Here is a 21604-nt window from a genome sequence, read left to right on the forward strand (position 1 = left end):
ATCTTGAGACCCTGTAGGTAAATAATTATCAAAAAAATCTTGACATTTTAACTATTTGAGGCCCATAAACCTTGATCAAACATGTACGTGAAAGCCTTTTCAGAGTTATTTGGCCAAAACTCTGTCAAAGTTTAAAACATGCCAAAACTGTTGAAGCTACTAATTAAGAATGACATTTGAAGTACATGTGCCAAGTATGAGCCAAATAAGTCTTCAGTAGGCTCTACAGTGAAAAAATAACTATTTTCAATTTATTCTATTTATCGCTATTTTCCAACCTAAATGGACAGAAGACAGGAACCTTTCACCCTATCAACACACAAATTTATACACATATATAGACTGATAATCTGATCTTGATTGCAAATTTTCAGCCAAATCGGACATGTTTTGCCTCTACAACGGCTGGAAAACTACAGCGATTTTGTAGGCCTCAAGCCTGTATTATCGCTTTTTTCAAACCTAAATGGACAGAAGTCAGGAACCTTTGACCCTATTGACACAGAAATTGACATACATATATAGACTGATATTGTGATCTTGATTGCAAATTTTGAGCCAAATCAGATATTTTTTGCCTCTAATATGGCCAAAGAGCAACAGCCATGTTGTAGGCCATAAGCCTGTATTATCGCTTTTGTCAAGCCTAAATGGACAGAAGTCAGGAACCTTTGACCCTATCAACACACAAATTTACACACATATATATACAGACCACTTGATCATGAGAACCAATTTGGAGCCCAATCGGACTTTTCCTCTCTTTGTAATAAATAGAAACACACTGATAGGGAATGTTCTGTCTTACTTATAGAGTGATAGATTTCCAGCAGGTTATATGTGGTCTCTTGCTGCGCTCTGGTGGTCATTTGGTGAAATAGCTACAGGTGAATTATTCTAAATTAAAGCTCTGCTGAACTTATTTAATCTTGCTTGTCTTGCTTAATTGAACATATTTATCCTTCTTGGTCATGCTACTCAGCCACCTGGGTCATTCTTGTTTATGTTCCACACACTTAATTTTTTTTTTATTTGCATAATATGCAAAACTTACTTTTGAGATCTTGTCCTTGGATCCTTGACCAATCATGACATGTTTGGTGTCAAACATTTCAGCAGAGCTTACTCCTCAATAATCATTAAAAAAATCTTTACATTTATAAACAATATGGCCGCCATATGCAAATGAGTTCTACCATGGTGCAGTAAAATGTCTTTAACACTTATAACTTTTGAATGCTTAACCTAACACTAATACCACTTCAGTCCTTTGATCATTACATGATTCTCAGATACCCTGTCAGTTTAAGTAGACATACACCCCCCCAGGGGGCGGAGCCAATGCTCGATAGCTGTTTCTCTAGAACCATACAAGCTATCAAGGTCATCCTAGCCAATTATCATCTATGGCCCATGCACTAATGGTACACCAAATGAAAATTTGATATGGACACTTTTGTGGTCACTATTAGCCAATCACATTCCAGCAAGCTTTTAACAGGCGGAATGTTAATCAGGTCAAAACTTATATACTATATACGGGTTATTTATATGCCCTTTTTATGCCTTGTGTTTTTTCAATTTAAGAACTGAATTTGTTTCACCAAATGCGCACTAGAGTGCAGTAAGACACCACATAAAACCTGATGAACACTACAGCTCAATTTATCAATGCTTTTCAACTAGTTTACTCACACCACTCATCTAGCATTGCCATTATGGTCTTTATGGTCACGCTGGTCACCCAGCTTGGTTATGCTGGCCATCCAGCTTGGTCATGCTGGCCATTCACATTGGTCATTATGGTCCTGCTGGTCATTCAGCTTTGTCCTCATAGTAATGGTGGTCTTCCAGCTTGGTCATACTGGCCAACCACCTTTGCCATGCTGGTCATCCAGTTTGGTCATTATGGTCTTCCAGCTTGGTCAATATGGTCAACAAGTTTGTCATCCAGATTAGTCATGCTGGTAATCTAGCTTGGTCTTCACGGTCATGCTGGTCATCCTCATCCAGTTTGGCGATGCCGGTCAACCGGCAACATGTTTTAAGCCTAACTGGCCTCCAGGGGTCTCTTTGCCTGTAACGCTCGAACCCCGTAAATCGCCGCTTGCGGCTATATTTATTATTATTATAGTTCTTATTCTTTTTCTGCCATAGAAGTGATTGGGCAGAAGAAACCATAAGGCCTACAGGGCTGAGACTTGGTCATATGGTAGTACTTCTCACCGCTACTCAGATTCAAAAGATGAGCCCGATCGGCCTCAAGGGGGCGCTATGGCGAAGGTCAACGCGTTTGGCCCCGTAACTCCTACGCCCTGATAGCTAGAGCAAAAATTCTTGCATTATATGATTCCTTGGTTAATGGCAAATCAAAAAGGTCAATAGAACCACTAAGCTCCGCCCACTTAGATTTTTTGCTATTTAGCATAAAATGCAAAACCTACTTTTGCGAACTAGTCTGTGGATTTTTGACCAATCCTGACAAGTTTGGTGTCAAACAACTCAGCAGAGTCCCAACTTCAATAATTATCGAAAAAATCTTGAAATTTCTAAACAATATGGCCGCCATATGCAAATTAATCTTACCATGGCACACCAAAATTCACTCTAACAGCTGTAACTTTTGAATGCTTAAACTGACACTAATGCCGCTTTAGACCTTTGTTACTAACATGATTCTGAGGTAGCCTGTCTATCTGTGTAGACGTACGCCCCCAGGGGGCGGAGCCAAAGCTAAAAATCTGTTTCTCAGGAACCGTACAAGCTATCAAGCTCTCGTTTGGCATGTATCCTCTGTGGCCTATGTCCTAATGGTCTACTTAAGGATATTTTGATGTGTGAATTTTTGTGGTGGCTATTAGCCAATCAGATTACAGCAAGCTTTTGACAGGCTAAACAATCACCAATCAGGACGATACTTATACGCTACATGTATATGAGGGCCTTCTATCATTCATTAAAATATGGCGTTGATTGGCCTCTAGGGGGCGCTATAGCAGAAAATCAGTTATATCTAAAGGTACAAGTGGCCTAGGCTTGTTATTCTTTTTGAGTTATATGCTTTTCTGTAACCTTTACAACTTTGTAATTACATGTCTTTACCAAAAATGTATTGTTTTGCATCAGTGGCCAGTAGAGTAAAAATTGCACTTTTCGAACTAGTCCCTGGATATTCAACCAATTAAATCAACTTTGGTCTTTTCACAATCTTGAGACCGTGTAGGTAAATAATTATCAAAAAAATGTTGGAATTTTAACTTTTTATGGCCCCAACACCTTGATCAAACATGAACGTGAAAGCCTTTTCAGAGTTATTTGGCCAAAACTCTGTCAAAGTTTAAAACATGCCAAAACTGTTGAAGCTACTAATTAACAATGACATTTGAAGTACATGTGCCAAGTATGAGCCAAATAAGTCTTCAGTAGGCTCTACAGTGAAAAAATAACTATTTTCAATTTATTCTATTTATCGCTATTTTCCAACCTATATGGACAGAAGACAGGAACCTTTCACTCTATCAACACACAAATTTAAACACATATATAGACTGATAATCTGATCTTGATTGCAAATTTTCAGCCAAATCGGACATGTTTTGCCTCTACAATGGCTGGAAAACTACAGCGATTTTGTAGGCCTCAAGCCTGTATTATCGCTTTTTTCAAATCTAAATGGACAGAAGTCAGGAACCTTTGACCCTATTGACACAGAAATTGACATACATATATAGTCTGATATTGTGATCTTGATTGCAAATTTTGAGCCAAATCAGATATTTTTTGCCTCTAATATGGCCAAAGAGCAACAGCCATTTTGTAGGCCATAAGCCTGTATTATCACTTTTTTCCAACCTAAATGGTCAGAAGTCAGGAACCTTTGACCCTATCAACACACAAATTTACATACATGTATATACAGACCACTTGATCATGAGTACCAATTTGGAGCCCAATCGGACTTTTCTTCTCTTTTTAATAAATAGAAACACACTGATAGGGAATGTTCTGTCTTACTTATAGAGTGATAGATTTCCAGCAGGTTATATGTGGTCTCTTGCTGCGCTCTGGTGGTCATTTGGTGAAACAGCTACAGGTGAATTATTCTAAATTAAAGCTCTGCTGAACTTATTCAATCTTGCTTGTCTTGCTTAATTGAACATCTTTATCCTTCTTGGTCATGCTGCTCAGCCACCTGGGTCATTCTTGTTTATGCTCCACCCACTTAATTTTTAAATTAGCATAAAATGCAAAACATACTTTTAAGATCTTGTCCTTGGCTCCTTGACCAATCATGACATGTTTGGTGTCAAACAGTTCAGCAGAGCTTACTCATCAATAATTATTTAAAAAATCTTTACATTTGTAAACAATATGGCCGCCATATGCAAATTAGTTCTACCATGGTGCAGTAAAATGTCTTTAACACTTATAACTTTTGAATGCTTAACCTGACATTAATACCACTTCAGTCCTTTGATCAATACATGATTCTCAGATACCTTGTCAGTTTAAGTAGACATACACCCCCAGGGGGCGGGGCCAATGCTAGATAGCTGTTTCTCTAGAACCATACAAGCTATCAAGGTCATCCTTGCCAATTATCATCTATGGCCCATGCACTAGTGGTACACCAAATAAAAATTTGATATGGACACTTTTGTGGTCACTATTTGCCAATCACATTCCAGCAAGCTTTTAACAGGCGGAATGCTAATCAGGTCAAAACTTATATACGGGTTATTTATATGCCCTTTTTATGCCTTGTGTTTTTTCAATTTAAGAACTGAATTTGTTTCACCAAATGCCCACTAGAGTGCAGTAAGACACCACATAAAACCTGATGAACACTACAGCTCAATTTATCAATGCTTTTCAACTAGTTTACTCACACCACTAATCTTGCATTGCCATTATGGTCTTTATGGTCACGCTGGTCACCCAGCTTGGTTATGCTGGCCATCCAGCTTGGTCATGCTGGCCATTCACATTGGTCATTATGGTCCTGCTGGTCATTCAGCTTTGTCCTCATAGTAATGGTGGTCTTCCAGCTTGGTCATACTGGCCAACCACCTTTGCCATGCTGCTCATCCAGTTTGGTCGTTATGGTCTTCCAGCTTGGTCAATATGGTCAACAAGTTTGTCATCCAGATTAGTCATGCTAGCTTGGTCTTCACGGTCATGCTGGTCATCCTCATCCAGTTTGGCGAAGCCGGTCAACCGGCAACATGTTTTAAGCCTAACTGGCCTCCAGGGGTCTCTTTGCCTGTAACGCTCGAACCCCGTAAATCGCCGCTTGCGGCTATATTTATTATTCTTATTCTTTTTCTGCCATAGAAGTGATTGGGCAGAAGAAACCGTAAGGCCTACAGGGCTGAGACTTGGTCATATGGTAGTACTTCTCACCGCTACTCAGATTCAAAAGATGAGCCCGATCGGCCTCAAGGGGGCGCTATGGCGAAGGTCAACGCGTTAGGCCACCTAACTCCAACGCCCTGATAGCTAGATCAAAAATTCTTGCATTATATGATTCCATGGTTAATGGAAAATCAAAAAGGTCAATAGAACCACTAAGCTCCGCCCACTTAGATTTTTTGCTATTTAGCATAATATGCAAAACCTACTTTTGAGAACTTGTCCTAGGGTCATTGACCAATCCTGTCATATTTGGTGTCAAACAACTCAACAGAGTCCCGTCCTCAATAATTATCGAAAAAATTGTGAAATTTGTAAACAATATGGCCGCCATATGCAAATTAATCTTACCGTGGCACACCCAAATTTACTCTAACAGCTGTAACTTTTGAATGCTTAAACCTACACTAATGCCACTTTAGTCCTTTGATGCCAACATGATTCTGAGGTAGCCCGTCAATCTGTGTAGACATACGCCCCCAGGGGGCGGAGCCAAAGCTAAAAATCTGTTTCTCAGGAACCGTAAAAGCTATGAAGCTCTCCTTTGACATGTATCATCTATGGCCTATATCCTAATGTTTTACAGAAGGAAAATTTGATATGCAAATTTTTGCGATCGTTATTAGCCAATCAGATTACAGCAAGCTTTTGACAGGCTAAACAATGACCAATCAGGACGATACTTATACCCTACATGTATCTCAGGGCCTTCTATCATCCATTAAAATATGGCGTTGATTGGCCTCAAGGGGGCGCTATAGCAGAAAATCAGTTATATCTAAAGGTACAAGTGGCCTAGGCTTGTTATTCTTTTTTAGTTGTATACTTTGCTGTAGCCTTTACAACTTTGTAATTACATATGTTTACCAAAAATGCAAAGATTTTCATCAGTGGCCAAAAGAGTAAAAATTGCTCTTTTCGAACTTGTCTTTAAGTCCTTAATCAATCAAAACAAATTTGGTCTTGATGCAATCTTGAGACCCTGTAGGTAAATAATTATCAAAAAAATCTTGACATTTTAACTATTTGAGGCCCATAAACCTTGATCAAACATGTACGTGAAAGCCTTTTCAGAGTTATTTGGCCAAAACTCTCTCAAAGTTTAAAACATGCCAAAACTGTTGAAGCTACTAATTAACAATGACATTTGAAGTACATGTGCCAAGTATGAGCCAAATACGTCTTCAGTAGGCTCTACAGTGAAAAAATAACTATTTTCAATTTATTCTATTTATCGCTATTTTCCAACCTAAATGGACAGAAGACAGGAACCTTTCACCCTATCAACACACACATTTATACACATATATAGACTCATAATCTGATCTTGATTGCAAATTTTCAGCCAAATTGGACATGTTTTGCCTCTACAACGGCTGGAAAACTACAGTGATTTTGTAGGCCTCAAGCCTGTATTATCGCTTTTTTCAAATCTAAATTGACAGAAGTCAGGAACCTTTGACCCTATTGACACAGAAATTGACATACATATATAGACTGATATTGTGATCTTGATTGCAAATTTTGAGCCAAATCAGATATTTTTTGCCTCTAATATGGCCAAAGAGCAACAGCCATTTTGTAGGCCATAAGCCTGTATTATCACTTTTTTCAAACCTAAATGGTCAGAAGTCAGGAACCTTTGACCCTATCAACACACAAATTTACATACATGTATATACAGACCACTTGATCATGAATACCAATTTGGAGCCCAATCGGACTTTTCTTCTCTTTTTAATAAATAGAAACACACTGATAGGGAATGTTCTGTCTTACTTATAGAGTGATAGATTTCCAGCAGGTTATATGTGGTCTCTTGCTGCGCTCTGGTGGTCATTTGGTGAAACAGCTACAGGTGAATTATTCTAAATTAAAGCTCTGCTGAACTTATTCAATCTTGCTTGTCTTGCTTAATTGAACATCTTTATCCTTCTTGTTCATGATGGTCAGCCACCTGGGTCATTCTTGTTTATGCTCCACCCACTTAATTTTTTTTTTAATTTGCATAATATGCAAAACCTACTTTTGAGATCTTGTCCTTGGATCCTTGACCAATCATGACATGTTTGGTGTCAAACAGTTCAGCAGAGCTTACTCCTCAATAATTATTAAAAAAATCTTTACATTTATAAACAATATGGCCGCCATATGCAAATGAGTTCTACCATGGTGCAGTAAAATGTCTTTAACACTTATAACTTTTGAATGCTTAACCTGACACTAATACCACTTCAGTCCTTTGATAATTACATGATTCTCAGATACCCTGTCAGTTTAAGTAGACATACACCCCCAGGGGGCGGGGCCAATGCTCGATAGCTGTTTCTCTAGAAGCATACAAGCTATCAAGGTCATCCTAGCCAATTATCATCTATGGCCCATGCACTAATGGTACACCAAATGAAAATTTGATATGGACACTTTTGTGGTCACTATTAGCCAATCACATTCCAGCAAGCTTTTAACAGGCGGAATGTTAATCAGGTCAAAACTTATATACTATATACGGGTTATTTATATGCCCTTTTTATGCCTTGTGTTTTTTCAATTTAAGAACTGAATTTGTTTCACCAAATGCCCACTAGAGTGCAGTAAGACACCACATAAAACCTGATGAACACTACAGCTCAATTTATCAATGCTTTTCAACTAGTTTACTCACACCACTCATCTAGCATTGCCATTATGGTCTTTATGGTCACGCTGGTCACCCAGCTTGGTTATGCTGGCCATCCAGCTTGGTCATGCTGGCCATTCACATTGGTCATTATGGTCCTGCTGGTCATTCAGCTTTGTCCTCATAGTAATGGTGGTCTTCCAGCTTGGTCATACTGGCCAACCACCTTTGCCATGCTGGTCATCCAGTTTGGTCATTATGGTCTTCCAGCTTGGTCAATATGGTCAACAAGTTTGTCATCCAGATTAGTCATGCTGGTAATCTAGCTTGGTCTTCACGGTCATGCTGGTCATACTCATCCAGTTTGGCGATGCCGGTCAACCGGCAACATGTTTTAAGCCTAACTGGCCTCCAGGGGTCTCTTTGCCTGTAACGCTCGAACCCCGTAAATCGCCGCTTGCGGCTATATTTATTATTATTATTCTTTTTCTCCTGTAAAAACAGTTGTGCAGCCTAAACCGTAAGTCATAGAGAAATGAAACTTGGTAGGTAGATGTAGGATCAGTGCATCTCGGTGGACAACAAAAATGGCACCGATTGGTCAAGTGGTGGCGCTATAAACAAGGAAATTCATTATTCACAATTTTCTCAATAACTCAAAAACCATAAGACCTACATTCAAAATTCTTTTTTTGATGGATTCCTTGGGTCAATACCAACAACTTTCCAATTTGGACCATGCACTTCCGTCTATATAGATTTTTTGCTAATTTGCATAATATGCAAAACCTACTTTTGCAAACTAGTCCTAGGAATTTTGACCAATCCTGGCATGTTTGGTATCAAAACACTCGTGAGAGCATGCGCTTCAATATTCATTAAGAAAAAGTTGAAATATGTAAACAATATGGCCGCCATATGCAAATTAGTCCTTCCGGATATATGCCCCATTCACTTCAAGAGGTAAGTTTGGAGCACTGTTTCTCAGCAACTGTGCAACCTAGCAAGTTGAAACTTTGCATGCAGAATCTATCATACAGCCTCTAAAGGATGTTCAAAGGGCAACTTAATCAATCAACATGGCTGAACACCATCAGCCAATCAGCATTCAGCAGACATTTTGGCAGGCTGAATGTTGCCCAATCTGGATGATATTTGGCAGTTATGTTCAGGTGGAGACACTGTAGTGACCTGCAAAGTGCTGAAACAATCCGCCCACTGGGGGGCGCTGTTCCAAAAAAACGAGTATATGTCAATCATGCTGTACTATTTTGACATCTAATTGTGTTTGCCATATTTAGTACAGTGGCTCTGACAAATTTCTCAATACAACTATGTTTAAAAAGTGCTTTGTTCATTCATAATTGCTAATTGTTTGAAAATAGCTATATTGAAACTACTCTCTGGATATTTGGCCTATCACCTCCATTTCAGTCTTGCTGCACACTGTAGAGTCTCTAGGTAAATGTTCATTAAAAACATTTGTGAAAATTTCACATACAATACTCTCCAGGCATCAAGCAATCTGTGCGTCCTTGGAATTTCTAACCTAAATTGCTGTAACTCTGCAGTATTTGCTGTAATCTCACAATGTTAAAGACCTCTGTACAATATCACTCTGATGAAGCGCCATTTAATACAGAACTAGATTAAGAATAACTTGACATTACATGTCATATCAGAACATTCACTCCTTTGTGCCTCTTCTCAACATTAATAACAGGTGAAAGACTTTTGATCATTTCTAAATGTGACAGAATGTCTCCAATTGTGTTAGACCTTCTTACACATCACCATCCTATGCTCTAGTAGGCACCATTGTGCTAGTTGGTGCTTGATGAAGCGCCATTTAATTCAGAACTAGATTTATAATAACTTCGTAATTACATGTCATATCAGAACATTCACTCCTTTGTGTTAATTTAAACTTGTTTGGTCAAACATTTCAGCTTGTTCTGCAAAGGTTCAAAGGTCAATCTGAATACCACTTTGTGAACATTCTGGTTGAAGCCACCTGATCAATACCAATAACATGTAGACACCTTTTGACTAGTTCTAACTCACTTAATGAATATCCTACAAAGTTCACTAGATTTACATGTGAATTTAAGCACTGATCAGGTTGAAAGGCCTCTGCTCAACATTAATAACAGGTGAAAAACTTGATAATTTCTAAATGTGACAGGGCATCTCCAATCATATTAGACCTTCTTACACATCACCATTCAATGCTCCAGTAGGCACCATTGTGCAAGTTGGTGCTTGAACCCGATGATTGCCGCTTGCGGCTATATTTTATCTGTGTTTTTATTTTGGACTACAATTTCCTGTTCTCTGTCCTACCTTGTCAAACCGTGCTACCCTAGTATTATTTCATTAGAAAAAGCAATATATTAGAAACGTTATTAGAAAATACTCTGAGCAGAAACCTAGGTAGGATATGTGTATAGGCTAAATCACTGTATCAAGTAAAGTTGAAAAAAAGTTAAATATAAAAAACATACCTGATTAGAAACCGATTTTTTATATATAGTTTTATAGTTTATTATTATTTTAACTGCTAATTACAGCGTTTTTTAAACATGGAAGCAGGTTGTTTGATGCTCCCAATAAAAAAAAATAAAGAATTATCATGATAAACATGAAAACATATGTGAAAACGATGGTCGGCGCATGCGCAGTCTCGTAAAGACGCACATATCGATAGGTAGCAAAGCTTGACAGAACACCTGCATTAACAAGGCAACTGCGTGTTTTTTTCTTTAATTATCCCTCCGCGGCTCCCGTAGCTCCAGAGAAGCTTGAATGCAGTGCAGCAGGTATGCAGAGCTGAAAAACTTCTTAAAAAAAGTGCTGTTTTTTTTTTCTAGAATTTTTGAGAAACGTTAACGGCAAAATGAGGTTTTATATCAGTTCTACTCATAATTCTCTGTATTTCTAGCGAGTATTAAAGCATATTTTGTCTAATAATTTATTATTTCTGCCCCGGTTGGATTATCAGCGCTGAGTTACGGCCGTTTTAGCGCCAAAACACTATTTTACATGTTAGAGGAGAAAATTAAATTAGCGCAGAGCTAGCTAATATTACTGAGGAGAAAACTAAGGTTAGTGGAGAGCTAGCTAATATTACTGAGGAGAAAACTAAGGTTAGTGGAGAGCTAGCTAATATTACTGAGGAGAAAACTAAGTTTAGTGCAGAGCTAGCTAATATTACTGAGGAGAGAACTAAGGTTATTGCAGAGCTAGCTAATATTACTGAGGAGAAAACTAAGGTTAGTGCAGAGCTAGCTAATATTACTGAGGAGAGAACTAAGGTTAGTGCAGAGCTAGCTAATATTACTGAGGAGAAAACTAAGGTTAGTGCAGAGCTAGCTAATATTACTGAGGAGAAAACTAAGGTTAGCACAGAACTAGCTAATATTACTGAGGAGAACACTAAGTTCAGTGGAGAGCTAGCTAATATTACTGAGGAGAACACTAAGGTTAGTGGAGGGCTAGCTAATATTACTGAGGAGAACACTAAGGTTAGTGGAGAGCTAGCTAATATTACTGAGGAGAAAACTAAGGTTAGCGCAGAGCTAGCTAATATTACTGAGGAGAGAACTTAGTTTAATGCAGAACTAGCTAATATTACTGAGGAGAAAACTAAGGTTAGTGCAGAGCTAGCTAATATTACTGAGGAGAAAACTAAGGTTAGCGCAGAGCTAGCTAATATTACTGAGGAGAAAACTTAGTTTAATGCAGAACTAGCTAATATTACTGAGGAGAAAACTAAGGTTAGTGCAGAGCTAGCTAATATTACTGAGGAGAAAACTAAGGTTAGCGCAGAGCTAGCTAATATTACTGAGGAGAAAACTTAGTTTAATGCAGAACTAGCTAATATTACTGAGGAGAAAACTAAGGTTAGTGCAGAGCTAGCTAATATTACTGAGGAGAAAACTAAGGTTAGCGGAGAGCTAGCTAATATTACTGAGGAGAGAACTAAGGTTAGTGCAGAGCTAGCTAATATTACTGAGGAGAGAGTGTTACATGTAACTGAGACTAAGCTGCACATATTATTTAAATGTAATTTATTTTATTTATATATTTTTAATGCAGCAATGTGTTTATTCAGTGATTCTTATACTGTTTTATTGGTAGTGTATGTATATATTGAGAAGCACAGTGCTTTATGATATGTGTCTATTTATGACAATATGTCAGATATCTATATAGGATTCAAGATACAAACATAAAGATAAAATCTTAAAATAAATATATATATTTGTATCTTTATGCTCATCTTTTCTCTTTCTCTCTCTTTTATCTCCAGGTGTGTTTCCTCTCTTCCAGGTGTGAGTAAACAGCAGGTACTGTATTTGTCTTTCAGGCCTGTTGGGGAGTAAAGGCACCCCCTGGTGGTCGTGGGCATTTTATATAAGATAATTTAAGAATTAATATTAATTATGCTTTCAATAATAATACTACAAATAATACACTTTCTTTTAATCAATCAACCAATCTACCTTCATTATTATCTGTATTTATTTGTACTCAGAAAAATATTGAGTTTTAGATTCAAGAGTATAAGAATGTCATTAAAACAAGACCAGGAATTTAAATTCTTTGAAAGCAAAAAAACAATAATTTATTATTAAGAACTAAAGTAAATTAACCTACAAAAAAATAAAAAATACCAATAATAAAATGTAATATAATAAAACGATAATAGTAGAATTAAAACTGTAACAGGTTGTTACAGAGGGAGTGAGGAATTAAACTACCTAAATAATAATAATTAAAGGTAAATATCTGTATCTGATGTATCTAGTCTTTATTCTCTGGTCTCTGAGCTGATCTAAATCTGATAATGAAGGAGATCAGACTTTATCTGAAGAGATAACTCTGTCTGTTAGTGTGGAACACTGACACGGCTTTTAATGAAGATAATAAATCAGAAAGTGGAACAGAAAACCAGACCATCTCCCACAGCGTTCCTCCTCTGGAACGTTTTATGTTCTGATTAGATAAAGACATTCGGAAGAGTAAAAACCAGATAATCCCATTAAACCCAAAGAGCACTGTAGCAGCAGCTGTTAAGCATGGTGGTGGGAGCATCATGCTCTGGGGCTGTTCTGCTTCCAGTGCTCCTGGTACATTACTGTTACGTGCAACGAGTGCACGTGTGTTTTTTTTCTATTTGCTCTCTCTCGCTCTCTCTGTAAGGTTACGTTAATGGAGAGAGGTGATTGGCTGAGCACCAATGAAGATCCTCCTCCAGCTTGGCTGCAGCTGCCAATCACACTCTGCGCTGAGACAGGAAGAGGCGGGCCTTACAGTGTAAGAGGAGCCTAAGGGGAGCCGCATGGCACGCAGCAGCATGGAGCGGTGTGAGCGCGTCCGAGGCGGCAGATACAAACGCTGGTTGTGAGAGCGATTTAAGAGTGTGTGCATCTGAGTGAGTGTGTGTGTTGCCCAGTTAATGTTGAGGTAGTCCTGTTGAACAGTTGTGCTGTGAGTTTGTTCATGCTGATCCTGTGTAGATCCTTTGTTGCACTCTAGTCCAATTGTGCTGAGTTTATTGATTCTGATCCTATGTATACTTAAATCTACACTCTAGCTCTTAAATCTAAACTTTGGTAACAACTCACATTGTTTGAGCACACTAATTATTGTACCTCACTTCTGTTTGTCTACTGTGTGGACAGGTAAGATGGGCGCCCTACATTTACACACACGCAGGAGCACTTTTGTTTAACACACGAGATTAGGGGCGGGTGCTACTTTTGTATTTTGGTTAGTTTAGTGTTTGGTTAGGCAGTTTAGTTTTGTTTTATTATTTTCTTTTCGTTGGCACCGTCCTTAGTCCACCTTTAGACTACAGTTTCTGTTGATTTATTTTCTCTTAAATGCACTTTCTAGTTTTGTTAAAAGTACATTTAATTTGATTTATTCTCTTTAGCTTCAGTTTATTTATTTCTATCTATATATTTTTGTACCTCTTTGATTTCTGTAATAAACATTTTTGTTTTACCACCAATTGTTGTCTTTCCACTTCCTCCACTACCACATGCCATTTTGTTACTCCTCCTCACCCCTAGACAAAAGGGGAGGAGCATAACAATTGGGGGCTCGTCCGGGATAATTACTGGTCCCGCCTACCCCACTAGTGGGTGTTGAGCATGTGATGATGGTGGTTGTGGAAACAATTTTGGTTGATAGTAGTTGCTAGTGTTTAGAATTTGGTTAATTGTCGCTCATTACTTGTAAAAATGGCTTCGTGATCTGCAATGTTTTTTTGAGTCACCTACTTGTGAAGCGCTACAATGTTGTAAGAAGGATGACCTGATTTTAATAGCTGACCACTTTAAGCTTCCCACAACACGGGCTATGTTAAAGAAGGACATATATAACTTGGTTTTTGATCATTTAGTTGCAGTTGGTGTGTTGAGTGTGCAACCAGTGTTAGATACTACGTGTGGCGTTCCTTCCCCACTTGTGGAGAGTGCTGTTCCTGAGGAGAGTACTTCACCGGCGGAGCTGGTGGATAGTTCGGATGGGCCAGAGACGACAGTGGTGGTGCCAGTTGTGGAGACTGAGGTAAGAAATGTTTTACCTCACTTTGATCCTGTCTCACCTGGTTATACAGAGTCTCCTCAGTCTTTGGCTGAGGAGCCTTTTAAGTTACGCCTAGCCAGACTTGAGTTTGATGCTAAGGAGCGTGCTGAGGTGCGCAAGTTTGAGTTTGAGCTAGCGGTGCGTAAACTTGAGTTGGAGTCTGAGCGGATAATACGTCTGCGAGAGTTAGAGCTGAAGGCGTTGGAGATCACCTCAGTTCAACCTAAGTGGATGTCTTCTGCCACTCCTGTTCCACCTGTCGCAGTGCCATCTAGTGGTGGGTCGGAGTCGCCAGTAGTTGTCCCGGTTGTGCCTCACACTTCCTCCTGTGACGTGTCTAAATATATCTCTTTGGTGCCTGTGTTTAGAGAAGCTGAAGTGGACACCTATTTTAGCGTGTTTGAGAGATTAGCAACAACTTTGGCATGGCCGAAGGATATCTGGCCTGTTCTTTTGCAATGTAAGCTAGTAGGTAAGGCACAGGAAGTGTGTTCTGCTTTATCACTTCAGGATAGCTTGCAATATGATGTTGTCAAGTCTGCTATTTTGCGCGCTTATGAGTTAGTGCCAGAAGCATACCGTCAGCGGTTTAGGAATCTAAGAAAGCAGTCAGCTCAAACTCATGTTGAGTTTGTGAGGGAGAAAGGAGTTCTTTTTGATAAGTGGTGTAGTGCAAATAAGGTGAATGATTTTGAGTCGCTCCGTGAACTTGTTCTTTTAGAAGATTTTAAGAACTGTTTACCAGAACGTGTTGTAACTTATTTGAATGAACGCTCTGCTGTTAATGTGTCCCAAGCAGCTGTGCAGGCTGATGAGTTTGTACTCACGCACAGGCAAACCTTTAGGTCTCCTGTAGTTAAGATAGAGAGTACTTCAGGAAGTAGTGTAAAGAATTCTCAAGGTGGTGGTTCCCCACCACGTTCCTTTAGTGCCCGTGAATGTTATTACTGTCACAAAGTTGGCCATATAGCTGGTGACTGTTTAGCGCTGAAAAGAAAGTTGGAGAGACCGAATAAGCCGCAAACTGGTGGTTCAGCTAAAAGTGTTGGTTTTGTGGATTGTGTATGTACTGACATGTCGGATCGCCCTATGCAATGTGTTGATTCTTCTTTTAAGCCTTTTATGTCAAGAGGAAATGTCAGTTTGGGGCATGGTGGTGCTGCAGCTTCAGTCAGTATATTAAGGGATACTGGGGCGGCACAGTCTCTTATCTTATCCAGTTGTTTACCTTTTTCAGCTCAGTCATTCTGTGGTGCATGTGCTGTATGTAAGGGTGTAGGCTCAGGATACATTAAAGCTCCTCTACACACAGTTGATCTGTCCTCAGACCTTGTGTCTGGTGAGTTTAGACTGGCAGTATGTGATGCTTTACCTGTAGGTGGTGTGGATCTGATTTTAGGCAATGATGTGGCTGGTGGGAAGGTATTTCCCATTTTAGAGGTTTTAGATACCCCTACTCTTGAATCACTTGTGGATGATGAGGTTTCTGTTGTGTTCCCTGCTTGTGTCGTCACTCGTGCTCAATCACGTAAGTTGCGTGATGTAGTGGATTTGTCTGATACGTTTTTAGTCCCTGGTCCAGAGAATGTGAGTTCTCTCGTGTCTGAGCCCAAAGTTGTCTCTGGAGATGTAGCTCCAGTTAAGTTGGACGAGTCAGAATTGTCTGATTGTGGAATTAGTCGGGCACAACTTGTAAAAGCACAGAAGGCAGACCATACTTTACACAAGTATTACTCTTGGGTATCTAAGTTGTCTGAGGTGTCTGATAAATGGGTAACTTATTACTTGGATGGTGGCTTACTTATGAGATGTTGGAAAGCTGTAAGAAATCCTGAGCTGCATACAGCTTACCAGATAGTAATGCCTACTGCCTACAGAAAGCATGTGCTGCGTCTTGCACATGATAGTCCTTGGTCTGGTCACTTAGGTGTCACTAAGACATATAGCCGTGTTCTGAAGTGTTTTTTCTGGCCTTCTCTTAAGAAGGATGTTGCAGAGTACTGTCGCACTTGCCGTACCTGTCAGTGTGTAGGTAAACCTAATCAGCAGATTCCTCCAGCCCCGCTCTGTCCTGTGCCTGTTATGGGAGAACCATTTGAACGTGTTTTGGTTGATTGTGTCGGTCCGTTGCCAAAATCTAAATCAGGTAATCAGTTTCTCCTGACTATTATGTGTACCGCTACACGTTTTCCTGAAGCTATACCTCTCAGGAAGATAACTGCCCCAGTAATTGTGCGTGCTTTGGTGAAGTTCTTTTCTACCTTTGGTCTTCCTAGAGAAGTACAGACCAATCAGGGAACTAATTTTATGTCCAAGATCTTTCAGCAGGTCATGAAGATGCTCAACATTAAGCATGTGGTTTCTAGTCCTTACCACCCAGAATCTCAAGGTGCTCTGGAAAGATTTCACCAGTCGCTGAAGTCAGCTCTGAAGCGGTATTGCCTGGAAACAGGTAAAGGCTGGGATGAGGGTGTACCCTTGCTTTTATTTGCTTTTCGTGAGGCAGTGCAGGAATCTTTGTCTTTTAGTCCGGCAGATCTTGTCTTCGGGCATACTGTGCGTGGCCCATTAAAGGTTTTACAGGAATCTCTTATGTCTGATGATGGGACTAGTAAGAAAACAAAGTCTGTGTTGGAGTATGTGAGTACTGTTCGCGAGCGGTTGGTTAAAGCTTGGGAAATTGCTCGTGAGTCCCTACAAAAGTCCCAAGGTGTCATGAAGGATGTTCACGACAAAAAGGCAGTGCAACGGGATTTTAACCCTGGTGATCAGGTTTTGGTTTTGTTGCCTACTTCTGGCTCGTGTCTTTCCGCACGTTTTTCTGGTCCTTATTTAGTGGGAAAAAGGCTAAGTGATACAAACTATGTGATTCAGACTCCTGATCGTAAACGTGGCTCACGTTTGTGTCATGTAAACATGTTGAAGTCCTATCTTCCCAGGGATGCTGTGAAAGCTGAGGTGGCTCCAGTCTCCTCTGTTGCTGTTGTGGGTGTTTCAGCTGAATTGGATTTGCACAATGAAGGTAATGATGTACAGTTACATGCACCTTCTGAAGTCGCTGCTAAATTGTCCAATTCTCAGGCGTTGGTAGATTTACCTTCAAATCTAACACATCTCAGTAGTGAACAAAGAAATGATGTTCTTTGCTTGGTTAAAGATTTTTCGTCCTTATTTAGTGATGTGCCCACACAAACTACTATAGTGCAGCATGATGTAAAAGTTACTAGTAGTGTTCCAGTTAAGCAGCACCCATATAGGACAAATGTAGCTAAGAGAGCTATTATGAAGTCAGAAGTTGACTATCTTTTGGAACATGGTTTTGCTAAGCATAGCTCAAGTCCGTGGAGTTCCCCTTGTGTCTTAGTTCCTAAACCTGATGGAAGCCATAGGTTTTGTACAGACTACAGGAAGGTGAATGCAGTTACAGTTGCAGATTCATATCCCCTGCCTAGAATGGATGACTGCATAGACAACATTGGTGCAGCCCACTTTGTTACTAAGTTAGACTTATTAAAAGGTTACTGGCAAGTCCCTCTTACACCTGAAGCTTCAGATATCTCTGCGTTTGTGACGCCAGATGATTTTCTGCAGTACACTGTTATGCCGTTTGGTTTTAAAAATGCCCCAGCTACATTTCAGCGTCTTATTAATATTGTACTGGGTGATATTAAAGGTTGCTCTGCTTACCTTGATGATGCTGTGGTGTACAGTGCAGATTGGGATAGCCATATGAAAACTTTGCGTGAGGTATTTTGTCGGCTCAAACAAGCCTCTTTGACTTTGAATTTGGCCAAATGTGTTTTTGCTCAGGCCACAGTTACCTACTTAGGAGTGCAGGTTGGGAGAGGTCAGGTCCGGCCTGTGCAGGCCAAAGTAAAGGCTATTTTGGAGTTCCCCTTGCCCAAAACAAGGCGATGCTTGCGCAGATTTTTAGGCATGGCAAGCTATTACAGAAGGTTTTGTCGTAATTTTTCTGCTGTAGTGCAGCCTCTTACTAGTCTGCTTAGCCCTTCTGTTAATTTTAAATGGTCTTCTGCTTGTGATCATGCTTTTACCAGTGTTAAGATTTTGTTGTCTGATGCTCCTGTACTCTCTGCCCCTGACTTTAGTAGGCCTTTTCTTCTAGAGGTTGATGCGAGTGCTGTTGGTGCTGGTGCTGTTCTGCTCCAGGAGGATGCTGATGGTATTTTACATCCAGTCTGTTTTTATTCTCACAAGTTTACATCTTACCAGAGAAACTACTCAACAATTGAGAAGGAGGCTTTGGCCTTGCTTTTAGCCATCCAGCATTTTGAGGTGTATGTGGGCTCTTCCTCTCTTCCTGTTGTTGTTTTTACAGACCATAACCCCTTGGTGTTCCTCTCTAGAATGTACAACAAGAATCAGCGTCTTATGCGGTGGGCATTGCTTCTCCAAGATTACAACTTGGAGATTCGACACAAAAAGGGAATGGAGAATGTTGTCGCCGATGCTCTTTCTCGAGCAGCCGACAGTTGTGAGCAGTAAATTTTAGTGATGTTTGTAAAAACTTCTTTGTGGTAAAATTTTTAAGGGGGGGGGGGGTGTTACGTGCAACGAGTGCACGTGTGTTTTTTTTTCTATTTGCTCCCTCCCCTATGTCTCTCTCTCTCGCTCTCTCTCTCTCTCTCTGTGTAGGTTACGTTTATGGAGAAAGGTGATTGGCTGAGCACTAATGAAGATCCTCCTCCAGCTTGGCTGCAGCTGCCAATCACACTCTGCGCTGAGACAGGAAGAGGCGGGCCTTACAGTGTAAGAGGAGCCTGAGGGGAGCCGCATGGCACGAAGCAGCATGGAGCGGTGTGAGCGCGTCCGAGGCGGCAGATACAAACGCTGGTTGTGAGAGTGAGAGCGATTTAAGAGTGTGTGCATCTGAGTGAGTGTGTGTGTTGCCCAGTTAATGTTGAGGTAGTCCTGTTGAACAGTTGTGCTGTGAGTTTGTTCATGCTGATCCTGTGTAGATCCTTTGTTGCACTCTAGTCCAATTGTGCTGAGTTTATTGATTCTGATCCTATGTATACTTAAATCTACACTCTAGCTCTTAAATCTAAACTTTGGTAACAACTCACATTGTTTGAGCACACTAATTATTGTACCTCACTTCTGTTTGTCTACTGTGTGGACAGGAAAGATGGGCGCCCTACATTTACACACACGCAGGAGCACTTTTGTTTAACACACTAGGTTAGGGGCGGGTGCTACTTTTGTATTTTGGTTAGTTTAGTTTTTGGTTAGGCAGTTTAGTTTTGTTTTATTATTTTCTTTTCGTTGGCACCGTCCTTAGTCCACCTTTAGACTACAGTTTCTGTTGATTTATTTTCTCTTAAATGCACTTTCTAGTTTTGTTAAAAGTACATTTAATTTGATTTATTCTCTTTAGCTTCAGTTTATTTATCTATATATTTTTGTACCTCTTTGATTTCTGTAATAAACATTTTTGTTTTACCACCAATTGTTGTCTTTCCACTTCCTCCACTACCACATGCCATTTTGTTACTCCTCCTCACCCCTAGACAAAAGGGGAGGAGCATAACAATGCTAAATGAGGTAGTTCGTATTCATGGACTGCCTTCCGACATTGTGTCGGACCGTGGGCCTCAGTTTACCAGCCGGTTTTGGGGAGCATTCTGGCGACTGATTGGGGCAGAAGCCAGTCTGTTTTCCGGCTTCCACCCCCAGTCAAAGGGCCAGACAGAGAGGGTCAATCAAGACCTGGAATCCACCCTCCGTTGTCTGGCCTCCTCTTCACCATCTTCCTGGTCTGACCAACTCATTTGGGTAGAGTATGCACATAATACACTTTGGCATTCGTCTCTGGGAATGTCACCCTTTGAATGCCAATTTGGGTACACTCGACCTATGTTCCCCAGACAGGAGACAGGCACAGGGGTCAGTTCAGCAGAACAAGTGGTCAGGCACTGCCATAAGGCTTGGAAAAAGGCTCGTAAATGCCTCTTGTCTGCAGTGGCAAAACAAAAACGGTATGCAGACAAAAGGCGACGGCCTGCACCAACTTTTTGCCTGGGCAGCGTGTTTGGCTTTTGGTGAAAGATTTGCCTCTGCGTGGGACTCCCCGCAAACTCGTGCCTCATTACATTGGACCTTCGTCGTGTCAACCCAGTGTCCTATCGCCTTGCCCTTCCCCCCACTATGCGTGTAAACCCTACCTTTCATGTGTCCCGCCTAAAGCCGGTTTTGTGTTCTGTGGCTCCAGCTTCTCCTCCGGGTCCTCGTACTGTTGGTGGTGCACCAGCTTTTACTGTAAAGCGGCTTTTGGACGTAAGGAGGGTCCGTGGTGGGCTCCAGTATCTAGTGGACTGGGAGGTTATGGTCCAGAGGAACGGTCCTGGGTGCCCTCCCGCCACATCCTGGACCCCGGCCTCATCCGGCAGGATCAGGTGGCTGGGTTGGGGACGTCTGGTCCAGCCCCTCGGTGCCGGCACCCGGCCAAGGCCCCCTCCGGCCACCAGAGGGGGGCCTCGAGCAACACCAGCACCTTATCAAGCTCAACACAATGCACCTGTGTAAGTGCTATTTAAGCTCTGGGATTCAGTCACACAGTGCTGGATCTTTGAACCTTTCAGAGCGAATCTATGCCGGTTTCCTGAGCTGTTTTTTCAACTTTCCTGTCTGCTAAAGAGTTAGAGTGGCCAAGCCTTCTGACTCTCTTTCTCTAGTTCGTTCTCGAGCTTCCTCTTTTCCTTTTCTTTGTCTGAGAGTTTGAGTGGCGTTCCCTCTCTCTCTCACTACTCTTAGAAGCTTCCCCACTTCCATGTTAGGAAGGGATCACTCCTTAAGTTTCTAAAAGCACCTATAAACTTCATAGTTTAGTTTGGGAAGGTTTATTTACATTTACCACAGTTTATAATGGGCAGCCAGTCCTCCCCTGGCGTTCTTTTGTTTATTATCCAATGTGCTTTCCCCACGCTCGGCGTGTTTCTTGTTTGTCAACCCATT

General features: G+C 40.6%; 2 protein-coding genes and 1 long non-coding RNA gene across 7 annotated transcripts in view; 1 reads left to right on the forward strand and 2 right to left on the reverse strand.

The window, feature by feature from the left end:
• Window positions 1–21604, reverse strand: part of LOC111191213 (nuclear factor 7, ovary-like) — a 430228-nt gene that overhangs the window by 326591 nt on the left and 82033 nt on the right. The gene's annotated exons all lie outside the window — the stretch shown is intronic.
• LOC111190634 (E3 ubiquitin-protein ligase TRIM39-like) overlaps window positions 1–21604 on the reverse strand; it is a 419370-nt gene that overhangs the window by 293983 nt on the left and 103783 nt on the right. The window lies entirely within an intron of this gene.
• LOC125803919 (uncharacterized) overlaps window positions 10732–21604 on the forward strand; it is a 112288-nt gene continuing 101415 nt past the window's right edge. For 3 of the 4 annotated variants that reach the window (XR_007440353.1, XR_007440350.1, XR_007440351.1), the window contains exon 1: window positions 10732–10851. This is a non-coding gene — a long non-coding RNA (uncharacterized LOC125803919). Of the gene's footprint in view, window positions 10852–12344; window positions 12382–21604 lie in introns of all 4 variants that reach the window. The other variant, XR_007440352.1, reaches the window with a different exon arrangement.

Source organism: Astyanax mexicanus, chromosome 8 (assembly GCF_023375975.1).
Source record: "Astyanax mexicanus isolate ESR-SI-001 chromosome 8, AstMex3_surface, whole genome shotgun sequence".
Lineage (NCBI taxonomy): Eukaryota > Metazoa > Chordata > Actinopteri > Characiformes > Acestrorhamphidae > Astyanax > Astyanax mexicanus.